Genomic DNA, 12,617 nt, shown 5'->3' with positions numbered 1-12,617 from the left:
CAACTGTAGCTTTTCTCTCTGGATCTTCTTTTATTCACATGTTAGTTTGTCCAAGAGATATACTCCAAAACCCTATTATTTTCTCACATGATGGTCTCCTGCTTGTACTTTTGCTCTGTGCTTTTTTTCTTTCTTTTTTTTTTTTTTTTTTTTTTGAGACAGAGCCTTGCTCTGTAGCCCAGGCTGGAGTGCAGTGGCACAATCTCAGCTCAGCAACTCCACCTCCTGGGTTCAAGCGATTCTCCTGCCTCAGCCTCCTGAGTAGCTGGGACTACAGGCACATGCCACCACGCCTGGCTAATTTTGTTTTTGTATCTTTAGTAGAGACGGGATTTCACCATGTTAGCCAGGATAGTCTTGATCTCCTGACCTTGTGATCTGACCACCTCAGCCTCCCAAAGTGCTGGGATTACAGACATGATCCACCACACCCAGCCTGCTCTGTGTTTTTAAGTATTAGCTCCAGTTCAACTTCTAGGCTGTAATTGCAAGTCTCCACAGTGACTGCTACTCTTCTTCAATTCATTTACTAGCATTTTCAGCTCAAAACTTGTGCAGAAGAGTCTTTTAAAAATGTAACTGGCACTCTTACGTGTTTAGGTTTCAATCCATTCATTTAAAGGTTTGCCTAGTGTGTTCTATTTGTTTTTCCCCTCTGAGCTCTGGGGCCCAGGTCTCACTCTGGGAATCCCTCAGATGATGCCATGGAAAGGTGCTTCTCAAATGTGGTCTGCAGATCCCTGGAGGTCCCTGGGACACTTCCAGGGCATCTGGAAGATCAAAACAACCTTCATAATAATACTAGCATGTTACTTGCCTTTTCCACAGTGTTGACATTTGCCTTAATACACAAAAGCAGTGGTAGGTAAAACTGCTGGTTCCTTAGCATGAATCAAAGCAGTGTCACATAAACGCATCAGCTATTATTGTACACTTCACAGCCATATCTGGAGAAAGTGAAGAATGGAAGACTTGAGTCGTTTGTAAAGGTCATTGTAATAAAAGGCAACTCCGGGGTCACCTCCAGCACGGCGGATCCTGTGCTGTCATCTCCCTCTCCCTAATAGACCAGCTCCAATTCTGGAGAAAGACAAGAAGATGAAACGAAAAACACTCATAAAACATACCGGTACTTTTTACAAGAGTAAGGACCGAGAAAAAGAAAAAAAATTACTCCTCAGCTTTCCTTCATCTTTAATGTCATCCAACACCTCATGTGCTGCTTTGGCAACCGAAAAACAAGCTCAGATTGTTCCTAAACCTAGGCATGGCCTGGACCGATGCCGGGAGGCAACGCCTGATGCCTGATTCAGGACACATGCTCAACCTGACCCTGAGCTGCCTGTTTTCTCTGTTGCATGCCTGTATACTTCATCAGGGTGAAGGAAGGATGAACTCTTGCTAGAGAACCACAGTCTCCTTTCTTCTAGTAATATAATTTCCTTCTGGGAGCAGGGCTGGATAAACAATTTGCAGGACCCAATGCAAAAAGTAAATGAAGACCTCTTGTAAAAAAAACAGAAAGAAAGTGCTATAAAAGGTAATAAAATATAAGAAATTTTCCTTTAAAAATATCTTGTTCCAGGCTGGGTGTGGCGGCTCACATCTGTAATCTGAGCACTTTGGGAGGCTGAGGCAAGGGGATCACCTGAGGTCAGAGGCGAAACCCTGCCTCTACTAAAAATACAAAAATGAGCCGGGTGTGGTGGCGCGTGCCTGTAATCCCAGCTACTCGGGAGCCTGAGGCAGGAGAATCACCTGAACCTGGGAGGCAGGGGTTGCAGTGAGCCGAGATTGTGCCATTGTACTCCAGCCTGAGCTACAGAGTGAGACTCCATTTCAAAAAAGAAAAGAATCTTGTTCCAAAAAAAGTAATAGTGGTACATGAATAGCAATATAAACATGTATATTTGCAAAATAATATTTTGGTGTTACAGTCTTATGTAATGTAATAAGTGATTGTATTCTATTAATGTGGTATCTTGATTTGATTGTGACATTTTTCTAGCTTACTTGTCTAGAAATATATTAGATTGTCAACATCTATACATTTAGCAACTTTATTTTTAATACATGCATATAATTAAAAGCAATATCAGTCACTTTTGCAAATGCAAGATTACAAACAATTTTTGGATAACTTTTAATTTTGAGAAGTATCTTCCTAGGTATGTAACTGTTACTAGAGCTATTAAGAGTAACTTAATAGCTACTTGTGAAATGGTTGTGAAAACATTACTGGGATTATTTCAGGATAGTACATTGGGATAAGCTTCTGATGCATTACATCAAAATGTAAATTTTTTTACATCTAGATTCTTGCAGAACAATTTTTCTAAAAGATTTATCTCTGTCCGAATCAGTTTTATGTAAGTCTGAAGTTAAGTTTAAATGTGAATTTATACTGTGTTATATAATGTTCTTTTTTGTTGTTGTTTTCTGTTTTGTTGTTTTGGGCCAAGGTCTCATTCTGTTGCCCAGGCTGGTGTGCAGTGGTATGATCTCGGCTTACCACAACCTCCACCTCCCAGGTTCAAATGATTCTCCTGCCTTACCCTTCCAAGTAGCTGAGATTATAGACATGTGCCATCATGCCTGGCTAATTTTTGTATTTTTAGTAGAGAGGAGGTTTCACCATGTTGGCCAGGCTGGTCTTGAACTCCTGGCCTCAAGTGATCTGCCCGCCTTGGCTCCCAAAGTGCTGGGATTACAGGTGTGAGCCACCGTGTCTAGTCAATACAATATTATATAATGTTATTTTAACGTTGCCTCTGAAATTTCCTATAACTTGTGGAGCTACCATTGCCACCTCTGCTGCTGCTGCTGTTACAGATGCTGGGCTGGCCACCCCCTCAGAAACCACTGTAGCTTGGACTTCCCCGAGGCGCACACATGAGACCCAGCCAACCGCTGTGTATGCACCCCGCCCACCTGCCCTAGGCTGCTGCTCACCACACTCATCCATGTGTGCACTGCTGCCTGGCATATGCCCTCTGCCTATGCGCAGGCTACACTGGCCCACAGACATCATCACAAAACACAAGTCCAAAGAGGAAGTCATACTAAGAATTTCAAGACAGTCACAGAAGAACATTAAGCCATGCAATTACACAGGTGACACTGCCATGAAGCCAGCCCTGTCTGGGAGCCCGGGCATAGAGCAATGGTAATTTCCACTTTCCCAGCCTCTAGTCACTAGTGGTTTGAATTGAAGTGTTTAATGCACTTTGTATTGCCAAGCTAGTAAGTAATTTGTCTTATCAATCTTCGGTTACAGTCTCTCCTCCTAGAAACAATAAAGGCTTTGTACAGCTTTCTAAGCCAGCAATTGTCTCTCCTCTTTCTAAACAAGTTGGCTGTCTTTCCTAGGAAACCAATGTGAACAGAGCTTTGAATAGTCACTAATGACTTAAATTAGTTGCTGGGTCTTTCTGAGTCCTTAATTTTCTCCAGGAGTTATTAGCTCAGGCACAGAGAAACACCAGACTTATCTAGCCCTTGAAATCACCATGGCCATAAATGCAGTTCATAGCGTAATTCAGAGTGTAAATTCTGGAGCAATCCTGCCTATTCAAATCCTATTCCTACTTCACCTTTCCTACTGGAAGCCTTTGGCATAAGCTGTGGTTTGAATAGCGCCCCTCCAAAATTCAGGTGTTGCCAATACGATAGTATTAAGAAGTAGGGCCTTTAATAGGTGATTAGACCATAAGAGCTTCTTCTTCATTAACGGGATTAAGGCCTTTATAAAAGAGGCTTCACATAGCATTCTGCTAGTTCACTCTCTTTGCCCTCTACCTTCTACCATGTGAGTATGCAGCAAGAAGGCCCTCATCAGATCCTGCCACCTTGATCTTAGACTTCCAGCCTCCATTACTATGAGAAATACATTTCTGTTCTTAAATTACTCAGTCTGTGGTCTTGTGTTATAGCAGCACAGACTAAAACAGCATGTTATTCACCTCTGTATACCTGTTTTCTTGTCTTTAAAATGAAGATAATAGAATATCTTCAAACATAAGGCTTGATAAGTGTTTATTACACTCCAGTTCTAAATAAATGGGGTTCAATCTCTTAGCTTACAGCAGTGATGTTCCTAAGAAGACAAAAATGCTAGCTTTGACTTGCATAACTCTTTCTATTAGATGTAGAGGATGTTTACTATTGCTTTCTGAAGGGGTCTGCAAAACAGCAGAAATGGGAACCCAATTCAGCAAGGTCATTACAAAAGCACAGTTGGGTGAAGGCTGCTGCAGAATCAGCTGAGAGTGTGTGTGTGTATGTGTATGTGTGTGTGTGTGTGTGTGTAGGTAGGTAGGTAGGTATGTGTGTGAAGAAAAGGCTCTGGGTCTGCGTATCATCTACCCTGTGCTTACGTGAAAGAAGGCCCTGAGTGTCCCTGTATATATCACCAACAAATACGTGCAGCTTTCATTTGATAACTGGAATTGCTTCCTCTTGTTTACCTGTCAGTTGTCAGCAGAGCTCCAGTGAGACAACACAGATAAGTAATACAGAACAGAGCACCTCCTCTTACCCACACAAGATAAAAAGCAGGCATTTTTTGAGTGTTTTGTTTTGTTTTAAGTGAGATGAGGCTTTTCAAACCTACCTTATGTAATATTTGGTCATGGATTTGAAGTAGAAGCCAACAACAAGGTTCTGTAAAAAGGAATTAGAATTTAAAAACAAATTCACATTGAAGTTTCATCAGCTTTGCTAGTATGGACTAAAAGGTTAATTCAGGTTAATTCATCAACCCTAGATGCCAATAGAAAGGCATGTTAAAAATTAATTTCTTCCTGACGGACTTTATAAAATATATGTGTGACCTGTTACAAGGAAATCAAATTCTCAAAAATGCTGAAGTTGTAATATTTGGTTAAATTCTCCCATGAGATTTGTGTTACAGAGTATCTGCAGGTGTCTCTGGCTCTAAAGGAGTGGCCTCTAGAAATGGTCATGAAACTTGTGTCCTACCCATTCCCCTGTCTCCACGGGCCTAAGCCTATTCTGCCCCCCACCCAGGATGAGGCCTGGCTGTCCAAGGTCGCCCCATAGAGTGCTTATCCCACTTTTTGTTGCCTTCTCCACCAGCTGTATTAAGATCTGATGAAAAGCTGAACAAGGAAAAGAGAAACCATGTTGGGATTCAAACCACAGAGGGAATGTTATACACAGAATTGGTTATGCGGTGGGTAATGGAATTGCTGAGAAGCCAACCAGGGATGATAAGGAAACACTAAGAGTAGCACACAGTAGAAAGCTACTACTTCCCCTGGGCTATAGGATGACAGAGGACAGAGGATGTGTTACTGGGCTCCCAGGAGTCAGGGTCACCTGGGAGAGGCTCCAGTGAGACTGGAGCCATGAAAGAGATTCAGTGCCACATCTCAGACCAATTAAATTGGAATCCCTGCCATCAGTGGTTTTTAAAATTCCCCAAGTGATTCCAAAGTGCAGTCAAGATTGAGAGCCGCTGCTTCGAGTGCCTAGGCAGAATCTGCATTGCCAGATCCACTCTGTCCCAGACTGAGCAGACATGGGGAGAAGAGCTGTGGCCATGCTGTCACTCAAGGTCCAGACGCAGGGACTAAATGCACCAATAGATCAGAAAGCCAACCGTTCTCAGGTGTCTTTGAAGAAATAACCAAGAACCAGATTTGATTTATAGAACTTTTCTTCATAAGTTCTATACTTATGAAGAAATAAGTATACTTCTTAGTAATTGCTCTATAAAAAAACTATTTTAAAGAGCCATAATTTTGCTTAATGTATATTGAAAAAAAGTGATTAAATGTTACACTGTATGCCATTTACAGTAAACCAGTATTATCTAGCACAATCAATGAAAAAGTCATTTTGAATATATATAAATTGACTGGAGTAGAATATCCTGCTTAATAACTCTATTAACTTGCACATATTAAGTGTGTGCTAATTATTTGTCAAATGAACTAATCATCAAAGGAATATTCATGTACAATGTGATATTACTGTGATTTTTATTGTGTTTTAATTCCTTGAAAATTGATAATCTATGATAATACATATAATGAATCCTTTAACGAGAAACAAACATCTTCATATGGTCTTTTTTAAAAAATGACTGAGAAGGCCTTTTAAGAGTTTGTACAGCCCTGGGGTAATCACCATGAACACCAATTATCATCATGAATATTGTTAAAGAGAAGTGTGATTGGCAAAATGCCAGACAATAGAGTTCAATGGAGCCCCAGGTAACTGGAAAAACAGTTAACTCCTTTTAAAGAACCACCTGTAATAAACTCCTATGCCCTTTTCACTAGGCATTTATTCATACAAGAAATGTTTATTAGGCAGTTAATATGTGTCCTGGGGGGTAACAAGGCAAATAAGGTCGTTGCCTCAGAGCACTTTATAATCAAATGGAAGGGATTAAACAATCACACAAGTCCCATAGGAGGTGGTAGGTGCTAATTCTAATGTTGAGTGAGGTTTGGGGATGACAAGGCCAGGGGACATGAGAGGAGAGGTCTGAGAACAAATACCAGTTGGGAGTAGGATGCAAAGATACTCATGGAAGAGGCAAGTGACCTAATCAAAATGGTGCTTGCTGTAAGGCTCTTGATTCGGTTACTCTTCTAACACATTAAAAATAAGAAAAAAGCAGATAATTTTGTCATTTTTTTCAAACCAGAAAACCAGTTAGGGATTATTGGAAAAGTCTATGCAAAAAGCGCAAAGAGGACAATTGCAGCAAGTACCCAGATGAAGGGTGGATGCTGCAAATACCACAGTGAAAAGAATCCATAGCATTTCACGCCTGAATGTCTCCAAGGGTTTACTGGGGTAAATTAGGGAAACAGAAATGAAGAGCCAATTAGAAGGGAAAGATAATGAATATTGCCTTTCAGATCTATCTGGCTGAAGGCTGAATAGACATCCAACAAGAGACATCCACCAGGAATGCACTGAACAATTCACAGTTTACAAAGTAGTTTTACTATGATACTGTGTAACCTGTATGCAAAAATAAAACACTTGTGTCACTCATATTCCAAAATATTTTGAACAGAAGTATGAATTTCTTGGTTAACACAATATCCTTAAAGGCCTTCAAAAATAGCAGCGCAAGTCACCTCTATGTACATCAAACATGTACAATTTCCACTTCACTTTCACAAAAAAAATCACAATGGCGATGATGATGTCATCCAGGCTTTTAGGTCTATGTTGAAGAAAACTAGATGCAGTGGCCATCCTGTGATATGAGTGATGAGCCTGGCTGGGCACAGTGTAGACGTGTGCTTGCTGTCAAGGGCTGGAGAGACAACAGACAACAGAGAGTCTATTTTGCAATTCTACTGCAATTGGGTTGGTAAGAGTCCCACAGTTTGCTTCATAAGCATGATAGCATTTCACTGATTCTTCTTTTTTCTCTATCTCTTTAGAGGTCGCAGAAGTGGATTCAGTGTGAGAGAGAGCCAGATGATAATAATTTACATCTGGACAATGCTTTTACATTGACAAACTACTTTCTCCTACGACATTAACACCCTGAAGCTTTCAAATAGCCCTGGAAGGTGGGTGCATGACAAATGGACGCACCAAACACAGAAAAGAAATGGCAATTAAACCTAGGTCTCAGAATGTCTCCAGGTGAGAAAGAGCAGGTCTATCACAGGCTCAGACAGTTTGTTCCAGAACTATTATTTTTTTCAGACTTCCACCTGCCCAACCCAGCAATCTCCCTTCAAGACTAGCTTCGTTCTGTCTTCGTTCGACATATATTTCAAAATACATTTTTAATGATAAAAGTTCCAATAAATTTAAAACATTTGTCTCCTAATTCACATCTTATCTATGTTATCAGTAAACATGTACATAATACTATGCGCATTATCATACAGATCTGCTATTTTTTATTTTTGCTATCTCATATTGAATGCACATCACCAGAAGATGCTTGAGCATATAGGATGTTTTCAGCATAAGGCTCTTGATTTAGTTACTCTTCCAACATGTTAAAATAAGAAAAAAAAGCAGATAATTTTGTCCTTTTTTCGTGTTTTTTATATTAAAGTTATTTCCAATTTTAAAAAGTGTGGTCATTTGGACTTTGAAGTCTGTTTTAAAATTTTTTAATTGTAGTCATCTGCACCTAAAATATCTATTTCACAGAAAACCGAACAACTGCATGTTCTCACTTCTAAGTGCGAGCTGAATGATGAGAACACATGGACACATTAGGGGAGCAACCACACACTGGGGCCTGTCAGGGGTGGGGCAAGGGGAGGGAGAGCATTAGGAAGAATAGCTAATGGAGGCTGGGCTTAATACCTAGGTGATGGGTTGATCTGTGCAGCAAATCAACATGGCATACATTTACATATGTAACAAACGTGCACATCCTGCATGTGTACCCCGGAATTTAAAATACTAAATAAAAGTTAAAGAAAAAATAGGTCTGTTTCAAACAATGGTTATGCATTTCAAGTGAGAATTTGTTTGTTAGGATATCGTGTCTTAATGTTTTAATTGTGTCAGTCTTAAATCAGTACCTCTTTGTCATCCATGGCACTTGCTGCATTCTGACACTTTCTATGATACCATCTCAATAACAACAGACGAACAGTTCTTTTCTCTCTGTCTCTTGTTATCCCTATTAGAACAAATTATATCCCTCAATCAACCACAGAAGGCCCTTAGCCCCTTGCTACTCAAACTGTGGTCCACAGAACAGAAGCATCATGGGCACTCTTGGGAGATTGTTAGAAATGCAAACCCTTGGGCCCATCCTAGACCTCCAGAATCAGAATTGGCATTTGACCAAGATCCCCGGGTGACTCATGTATGTTAAAGTCAGCGACGCACTGATTAGATCACTGGTTCTCAATTTCAGCTTCCCACTGCAATCACCTGGGAGCTAGCTCCACCGCCCCCCAGAAAAACTGGCTTCATTAGTCTGAGGAATTTTTTTAAATCCCAGGTGATTCTGATGTGTAACCAAGGTAGAAAAGCACTGGTCCTGATTAACTCCCTCTTTTTATAGACAAGAAAACAATGAGGCCCAGTGGGTTAGGTGACTTGCTCTGGGTTATAAAGCAAATCTGCAAGTAGAACTAGAAAATGGAGGATCTCTATCTGGTTTAAGGCTTCCTTCACAATATATGAGCCTGCTCCTCCCAAAACCTGCGCCCGGGGCCTCTGTTGTTGTTCTTGGAAGCTGGCATATCCCCGCCTTGACCTTCTATTCCACTTTCTCAACCCAGGCATGTTCTGACTTTCTGGACACACTTGAATTCCTTGCCTACAGTTCTCCTCTGTCCTTTGCTTTCCTCCCCTCCTCCACTGGGCCCACTCCCACAAGCCCCGAAACCATCCCCAGCCTTTTTAGCATCTTGGTACACTACCTTCCTCGTATCCTGGAGGAACGCTCCCCGAGCTTCCCCTCCAACGGCTGGCTTCTCCTTCAACAGTCCTCTTGACGCAAGCTGGAAATGCTTCACTCCTACGCCCTGCAATTCCGACCTTCCTGTTTCTAGTTCAACTGCCTGTGCGCTGGTCTTTCTCGCCTTCTTATATTCACTGGATCTGCCCTTGACTACACCCTTCTACATAGCCCCATGGTTCTCCAAGAACAGGGTGTCAGAATCACTCGGGAGTGATTCCTTGCCAAGCCATGGGTGCAGCCGCCATCTTCTCCCATAGGCACTTTCCAAAGTGTGGGGTGGGAGGGGAAAAGACCTGGTCATCCGCATTTACACAGCACAGCTGGGGCTCTCCCCAGGGCTGCAAGCCCATTACCTAATTTCTGGTTTCCCTCATCTCCTTCTCTCTGTCTGAGTGAACCAATGCAGCCATGTTGCCAACACTGCAGCTCATTCTGTCAACCTGATGGTCATAGTAACCCCACACTGTGTTTATTTTTGTGGCTTATTAGGCCCATAACAGGTACAGTTAAAATAAGAACATTTAAAATGGTACCAATTTGGAATAAAAGTTGGTTCAATCTCATCTTTTACTAATAAAATATCTCTATCTGACCATCCGTCTTCCTCTAATTATGTCTCTGTTGCGTCCTCTCTGGCTTACCACTACTGCCCCCTGTTGACTGAAATGTTGTATTTTGAAGCCTTGGAGCTACTTACCAGAGACTCACAGTACTCATAATTTAAAGGGGAAAAATATGGTTATAAAACCAATATGTCTTAAACGCAATACTGTGACCTTGGAACACTATAGAATTTGCCATCTAACATCTTGGATATAAAGTATCCAAAGCTTTGATTCACATGAAAAACCAACTGAAATGCCTTAGGCAAAATTTATGGTCATGGCCATAATTAGACAACAACTGGTATGATATCGAAAGGAAACTGAATTTTACAAACTGATCAATTGAGATTTTAAACAGAAAAAAAGGTCAGTCTATTCCAGCAGTTTATTAAGGGATAATGTTTCTATTGAAGATAATGTATACAAAATAAATTAGGTCACTTAACATTAATTCATTTTACCATAAAATAAACATATTGAAAAATTACACTAAAATCAGAAAGTCTACCAGAGATTTTTGAATCTCATAAAAATTAGTTAATGAGCCTTCAATTATTTACCAACCAAATAACAAATATACACATTTTAATGTTTTGTCTGTGTCATTAGATTATTTCAAAAGAGCAGATGGTACAACATATTGATACAGAAATATCTTCTGCCAAATTATCTTCAGAATTCTATCAATCCAACATTTGTAAAATTTGAATCCAAGAAGATAATTTGGTATTATTAAGTAAATGTGTGACTTCATTTTTCTAAATTTAGTTTTACCAAGGGTATTCTATGAAAATGTATATTCAAAGTCACAAATAAAATAACTAGAAGACTTCAGGATGAATCATTTTGACTGTAATAGTCCCTAGTTTTACATTATTGAGCTTTAACTATCTGATTAACAAGAAATCACATGCACATTAAGAGTAAGTTGTATGAGTCTAGGAAAAGAAATAAATGTCTGGGGTAGATACGCAAAGTATTGAATATTTTCTATGTTCAGCACTGTGCTAAGATAGACATTCCCATTTCAAAGATGAGGAAACTGAGGTTCACCAAGGATTGCGTTACCCAAAACTACCCAACTGTAAGGTCATTTTGAGCCTGGTCTTGTTCTTTTTTTTTTTTCTCTGCCTTTTTTATCTCCATAATATGTATGTTGAAATTCTTTTCCTCTCTAACCCAGTAGGTTAAAAAAAAAAACAAAAAAAAAAGTCAGAGTTCGTGGGACTTGAGGATTAGTTACCAAGTCTTTTCTGGTGTGCAGAAATCATGCAAAACAAGATTTCACCATATTGTAGGTGTCCTGTTGCCATTATTAGTGGCATTTCCACCCTTTGCTCAAGGTTCCCTGTGGGTTTTCTTGACCTCTTTCTCCTTCATATCAGACAATGGGTGTTTAACCACAAAGATATGAAACAAAAACATTCCAGGAAATGTCCTGCAACCAACAAAACTCCAACAATATTTAGTGGTTATAAAAATGGAAAAATGCAATGGGTCTGAGGGGAAAAGCTACACATTCTAGGAAACTAAGTATTTGGAGATGACATAAACGGTTCCTCTAAAATACTGTTTCTGTTTACAGATAAAGAACTCGGCCTGAGACAGAAAGATTACTGACTAGTTGAAAGACATGTGGATAAGGAAGACAAAAAGTTACAACCTTTCACTTAGTGATTTGTCTGGAGGTGATAACTTAGGACAGCAGTAAGTTTTACTGTCTCTCTACCTAGTAAGACAGGTTATCTTTCGTTCCTCTGAATATATAGGATCGAGCTGTGTGTCATCTAACACATCGCCATTGCTGGCTGACAGTTGATCTCTATTAAACCAGTCTCTGGGCACAGGTGATGGCAGTGAGCTAATTCTGCTTATCATTTATTCCGTCATTCATTCCTACATGTATTCAATTAATCAACATTTGTTGAACAATATTATGTAAGAGATAATGTGCTAAACACTGTAAAAAAAAAAATATATACCAGACAAGACATGGTCTCTGCCTTCCCCTCTAGAACCGAGGTCCTCCTGTCCAGGATGGCTAACATCCTCCAAATTAACATGTTCCTTTCCAAGTGCAAATTTCCAGCAGCATTGCTCAATATTAAATATTAAATGGAGATATAGAACAATCTAATTACTTAGTACCAAAATTACTTAGTACAAAAAAAATGTAAAATATCTCAATAATGTTTATATCGATTACACGTTGAAAGTATAATATTTTGGGCCGGGCGCGGTGGCTCAAGCCTGTAATCCCAGCACTTTGGGAGGCCGAGACGGGCGGATCACGAGGTCAGGAGATCAAGACCATCCTGGCTAACACGGTGAAACCCCGTCTCTACTAAAAAAAAAAACAAAAAAAAAACTAGCTGGGCGAGGTGGCGGGCGCCTGTAGTCCCAGCTACTCCGGAGGCTGAGGCAGGAGAATGGCGTGAACCCGGAAGGCGGAGCTTGCAGTGAGCTGAGATCCGGCCACTGCACTCCAGCCTGGGCGACAGAGCGAGACTCCGTCTCAAAAAAAAAAAAAAAAAAAAAGAAAGTATAATATTTTGGATACACTGGAAAGAATAAAA

The 12,617-nt window shown here is 40.2% G+C and overlaps 1 long non-coding RNA gene across 1 annotated transcript; it reads right to left on the bottom strand.

Annotated features, from left to right (window-relative positions):
- Window positions 1-345: 345 nt before the first annotated feature.
- Window positions 346-12,356, bottom strand: LOC103879156. Its single transcript, XR_004178643.1, has 3 exons — window positions 9,396-12,356; window positions 4,613-4,662; window positions 346-947 (listed from the first exon to the last, which is right to left on the bottom strand). It is a non-coding gene; the product is annotated as an uncharacterized LOC103879156 (long non-coding RNA).
- Window positions 12,357-12,617: the final 261 nt, after the last annotated feature.

The sequence above is a fragment of the Papio anubis genome, chromosome 15 (genome assembly GCF_008728515.1).
Source record: "Papio anubis isolate 15944 chromosome 15, Panubis1.0, whole genome shotgun sequence".
NCBI lineage: Eukaryota > Metazoa > Chordata > Mammalia > Primates > Cercopithecidae > Papio > Papio anubis.
This window is presented reverse-complemented; position numbering and strand designations above follow the sequence as displayed.